The sequence below is a fragment of the Musa acuminata genome, chromosome BXJ2-9, assembly GCF_036884655.1.
Source record: "Musa acuminata AAA Group cultivar baxijiao chromosome BXJ2-9, Cavendish_Baxijiao_AAA, whole genome shotgun sequence".
Lineage (NCBI taxonomy): Eukaryota > Viridiplantae > Streptophyta > Magnoliopsida > Zingiberales > Musaceae > Musa > Musa acuminata.
The window spans coordinates 26,591,156-26,597,155 of NC_088346.1; positions in this window are offsets into that span (position 1 = coordinate 26,591,156).

Genomic DNA, 6,000 nt, shown 5'->3' on the forward strand with positions numbered 1-6,000 from the left:
CTTTTTTATTATATTTTAATTAAAATTTTATAATTGACTATTGTAATAATGACGGACAATGACACCGCCGAGGCCATGAGTGACTCTTGTGGTGGTGGTCAGTCTTGTTGATGTCGATTCATCAGCGATTGAAGCGAGGCGGTGCCCGTAGTAATAGTGGTGGTTTCATGACAATTATGATGGATCTCGAGGATATAATGAGGAAGAACATAGAAAGTGACAATGAGAGATGAGACAAAGGAAGATGAGGAAAAAGATGAGAACGATGTGTCACGACAGATAGTGTTGGCGTAGTGATAGAACCCTAGAGGAATTCTATGTAGATTGATCTTTGAGGGAGATCAATTCTTGGAACGTTATAGGGGTTCCACCCTCCTGGAAGTCAGTCATATGACTACAATTAGAGATAGATCTTGTTCCCAAAGAGATTGAAACTACATGCTTATATACGGCTCTAAACCCTAGCCCTATGGGCTGCTTCTTAAGTGAACTACCCATTTTATCCTCAACCCTAGCCGATCGGCCCAATAAAAGGGGGGGGGGGGGGGCTGGGAAGCCCAAAGACCCAAATATAAACCTTAGCCACTCTTCTTTATAGAATAGAGACGGCTAGGTGGGGTTTATTATAATCTCATAGGATTTTTATTAGCTACTTCTTAGTTGAGTATGACCCAAATCTACTAGGGTCATATCAAGCTCGCCCTCTCCAAATCAACCTTGTCCTTAAGGCTGAGGTTCCATGAACTCAGGGAATCGGGTCTTCAACTCCTTATATAATTCCCATATGGCATATTCGAGTGGTAAATTATTCCAATACACTAGTACTTCAGTAGAGGGACATCGGTAATGCATCACGATTCTACTGTCGATGATGGCTTATAATTGGGCTTAAATATCTCCATCATCAGTGGTGTTGGGCAGTTGGATCTGGGGTGACTCGTGTTCTCCCAACTTAGGCTTTAAGCATGACACATGGAAGACATGGTGAATTTTGGCATCCTCAAGCAATTTAAGTCTGTATACCACGACTCCAATATACTCTGTGATTTGATAAGGCCCATAAAAACGTGGGGATAGCTTCATAGAGGCTCGTGTGTTGATGGAGAGTTGCTTGTATGGCTGTACGCGAAGATAAACCCAATCTCCTACTGAAAACTCTCTTTTGCTTTGTCATGTTGTCACGGACTTAGCTAGTTTTGCCTAAGTCGTGCGGCACCCTTGCATATCCATCCACAAAGGCCAGCCTCCCCGAAACCTTCTATTGTCCCTTAGGACCTATAAAAGAGAAAATGGGTTAGAGAAAGTGCCTCACTGGGGATCCACAAGCAAATATTTCAGAAAACACTTCATAGCCAATGCAAATTACAAACATACTTTACAATCTCTGAATGGTTGCACAAAAAGGGGTCAAAATAGTCTACTACAAATAGAATATCTCTCACAAGTGTCCACATGACATAACCTTTATTTACAAGCATAAAACGACCACCAAACCTAACTAAAATGGGGCTGTTAAGCCTTCGATCGTCCCTCTATATACTGTGCAAAGCATGAACAAACTAAAAGACATGGACATACATAAGTATTACATCAAACATCCTATTTAAAATTTTATCTATGACATTCTCTCCCACTTATTCCTTCGACGTCCTCGTTGAAGCATTTGTCAACACTGTAACTCCTCGCCTTTGCCGAGTCTTCAATCTTCTGCTCCAATTGTAATACGCCTCTTAGATCCCAATTGCTCTCCACTACTATTGTTGAGTAGTTAAACTTTTGATCTGTCATGCTGCTTCAACTCGCCAATACCTCTCACTCTAGTGTGGGGTTGGTTGGAGTTGTGTTGATCTCTATTGGTTCCAGCGGATCCTTTAGATGAAGGAAAAGACCATCCTTACTATGTGACAGTCTCTCAAATGCCTCATGTTACTTAAACTGGGTGGATGCTTGTTAGAGCTTTAACGAGCATTGCTTCGCAAACTTTTGAAGTTTTGGGTCCTTCCTCCATAAAATTTATCCATCGACTCTTCTTTCACTTACTTGTCACTTCTAAGTAGATTCGCATTAGTTCCACTTTCAATTGGCATTCTGTTGGGAAATGAAATGGATAATCTACTCTCAGTAGCACTAATCACCATTGGTGAGGTTAAACAACTATTATATTTCATTATCTTCGAAGGGTCTTTGAACCTATGCAGAGCTCCTCTGTTGGATAGATAAGAGAATTGGGGTACTCAGATTCGCCCATTCTCCTAAGAGTTGAGAAAGCAATGGTTACTTTACTTCGCCCGCCTCCTCGATGGTTATACTCTATGCATCGAGCTGGTTACTGGCCTTCACCTGCCCTTTACTCACACTTCTGAAGCACTTGAAGTGTTTACACTCCTTGCGTTGAGTTAGGTACTGTGATTCACATTCTTAATGCCATTGAACTTATGAAATGCAAGAATTTTTCACCCCAACTTGGAGTAAGACTCTAATAGTTTTGATCGCCTCTGGGATTGTACCGTCTTCTCCATCAACCCTGCCGCCTACTCCATTGAGTAGCAAAGGTACAACACTATGTATTGCCTGCTTCGTTTCTTGGTCATGCACTTGCACGACCTAAAGTCCTTCACTTTTAGCTATCTTGATGAGAAGCTCGTTGATACTGGTCTTACGAAGTTCCTTGGCCTGTGCCCTTCAGCCTTGTCTCAGTACTTGGAGTTTGCCTCTGCATGCTCCACCTCCTCGACCCCTTTCATGACCAAGCGCTCTCCCTTCATGAGAGCAAGGGATCGATGACTTCACGGAAGTCTCGTCTCTACGGTACCATGGCGCTGCTATTCCCATGGCCCTACTATCTGTCGCCTCGCATTTGCATCTCTTTTCTTCATGATCAGTAGATATATCTTTGTGACACTCTTTCGAGTCTTTCTCCATTCTAACTGATCATTGGTTTTGGGTAGCTAAGTCCCTCTAGACTCATCGTCGCTTCCTCGCCCCTTTCAACCCCCTGCTTCAACACCTTAGTGTTCTCCAAGCAGGTCCCTTTGATCAATGGAAAGATAAACTACAACTCCCATGCATGGCCTCTGTCATCATGTTGTAGGGTTTGCACCGATTCTGTTATCCTTAGCTTCCTTGGTAGCAACGTTCGCTTACTCGACATTGTCCTCTGACTTGTTGGGCTCCCTTAAGCGAATATGGGCTCTAGAGTAGTCCAACTCTCCAACTGCTTCGATCATACCTCTACATGATCAACTCCCTCCCATAGGACTCATTGGTCCTTGCATTCAAACTTTTCTCTCGGTGGTACATAGCCCCCCATATGCTGATGACCAAGGTTTTCATCCGATGCAAAATTTGATGCATGCACGGAAGACTCGCCTTTACGGTACCATAGCTTTCACTCATTAAATCCCTTGCCCTTCTTATTGTCGTATTCTTCACCGAAGTGGAGCTCCCAGTAGCTCTCGATCATACCTCCGTATGATATATATTAGGATCGGAGCGGCACTAAGAGGGGGGGGTGAATTAGTGCAGCGGATTAAAATGTCGGTTTTGACAAATTTTTCGTACGATAAAAATCGAACTCGGAAGTGCTTAACTTGAAAGCGTATTCGTAAAGTTGTGCAGCAAAGGTAATGAGGAAATAAAGCACGTAAGAAGGTTTGCATTAATGTAAATAGTAATAATGAAATGCAAACTAGAGATCACGTCGATTTTAAAGTGGTTCGGTCAAATGACCTACATCCACTTGCGAGGCCCTCTTCGATGAGGCTCCCACCTTTCACTAGCAAATCTCTTGAAAGGGAAGGGCAAATACCCCTCTTACAACTTTTTACAAGCGGTTCACTCTCTTACAGATTTTCAGCAAGAAAGAAGGAGGTGAACACTAGCAAATTGAAAACAAGACTTGCTAAGACCTTTCTAAGACCTTTCTCTCAATCAATTGCTTCTCAAAAAGTTGTTATCTCAGCTGAGATTTGAAGGGTATTTATAGGCCTCAAGAGGATTCAAATTTGGGCTCCAAAATTTGAATTCTCTTTCGTTTGCGATGCTGGCGGTGCCACCGCCTGGCTCTCGGGTGCTGGGCGGTGCCACCGCCCAGTCTAGCGGTGCCACCACCAGACACTTCGGTTCACTGGTTGGGCTTTAAGTCCAGCCCAAACCAAGTCTAATTTTGGGCCCAATTGGCCCCTAACCAGGATATAGGATTATCTCTTAATCCTAATCCTAATTACATGTGAACTACATAACTAAAAACATCCTAAGCAAGTTTTCAACCGCGGACGTCGAGTCTTGTTCCGGCGAGCTCTCCGACGAACTTCTTCCGACGAACTCCCATCAAGCTCCCGATCTTGTGATGACTTTAACGAGTAGCCGAGCCTTCTCGGTGATCTCCGCGAACCTCTGACGATCTCTTCGGCGAACTTCCGAAAATTCCGACAAGTTCCCGATTTCTTCTCGGTTGGTTCCGGCAGCATCTCCGACGATTCTTCGGTCTCTTAAACGTCCATTGAACTTGACTCCGGTATTCTTGCTTTATGTTTTCTGGTTATCGTAGTTAATCCTGCACACTTAACTCAATAATATGGATTAGATCAATTAACCCATCAATTGATTTTATCATCAAAATCCGAGATTCAACAATCTCCCCCTTTTTGATGATGACAATCAATTGATGACGGAATTAAACGTAACTCCTCCTATCTATATGCCATATTATGAGAAGATAAAAACACTTGAATTCCATCCCATTGAATTCGAGTATAAATCGATAAGTTCTAACCGTAGAACTTATCGTTATTCTCATTAAGCAATAGTAAATACGAAACTTCGATAAAAATCATTTTCAAGTCAAGTGATAAGGGACGATTTTCACTATGACAGGAGATAAAGATTTTCAACATGAATTTCATGATATAGATGTAAGGCATGCTTTCAATATGATCAATCAATCTTACGATATTCTCAAAGATTTTGCAAGGCATATGAGATATTTGTATTATACAAACTCTTGTAATTCATATAAGTCATGCTATCGAAATGGTAAAAGTCATCACTTAGTCATCATTTCTCCCTCTTTGTCATCAACAAAAAGGGAATGAGACTTGAAGCACATAATTTGTGATTATAACATCAGGAATTCAGCATTTATCATACAAAAATTCATCATTCAAAATTAAGTATGCTAAAATATTTACGTAGAGTTCATCTTAAAGGAAAATTCAGCATTTGTCAAATCTATTCTTTCTATAAATAACAATAATTGTAGGTGTACAAAGAAGAGATTGTGATAAAAAAAAAAATTTCAAGTAGTAACTCCGATAAGTCAAGATCATAATTCGAATACAAACTCATTCAAATTTAAATCGTCAACTTGAAACTCATAATCAAGCCATCAAAATCAATATCGAGATTCATAAAATATCATAAAATCATTAATCTTGATCAGATGGGAGCGGGGTTTGACTCAAGATAGGATAAGGTAATTTAATGTGTCATTTAGAATCGAAAGAGAAGGATCAAATTCACCGAGGAATGGAGAGAGAGGATGAAAAACTTTACGAAAAATCCATTCGAACAAGTTTATTCTTAGGGACAATTTAACATACCTAATTCCCTTCTAATGAATTCAAATTGGTCTTTATTCAAAGCTTTTATAAATATATCTGCTAATTGATGCTTTGTGTCAATGAATTCTAGAACACCATTATTGTTAAGGACATGATCGTGCATGAAATGATGCCTAACGTCGATGTGCTTAGTTCTAGAGTGCTGAATTGGATTTTTAGTAAGACATATGACACTAGTATTATCACATTTTATAGGAACGTTTTTGAAGTGAATTTCATAGTCTTCTAATGTATTTTTCATCCAAACAACTTGTGCACAGTATGCACTTGCAGCAATGTATTCGGCTTCTGCCGTAGATAATGCAACTGAATTTTGTTTCTTGGAAGTCCAAGAAACAAGTGCATGTCCTAAAAATTGGCATGTTCCGGATGTACTTTT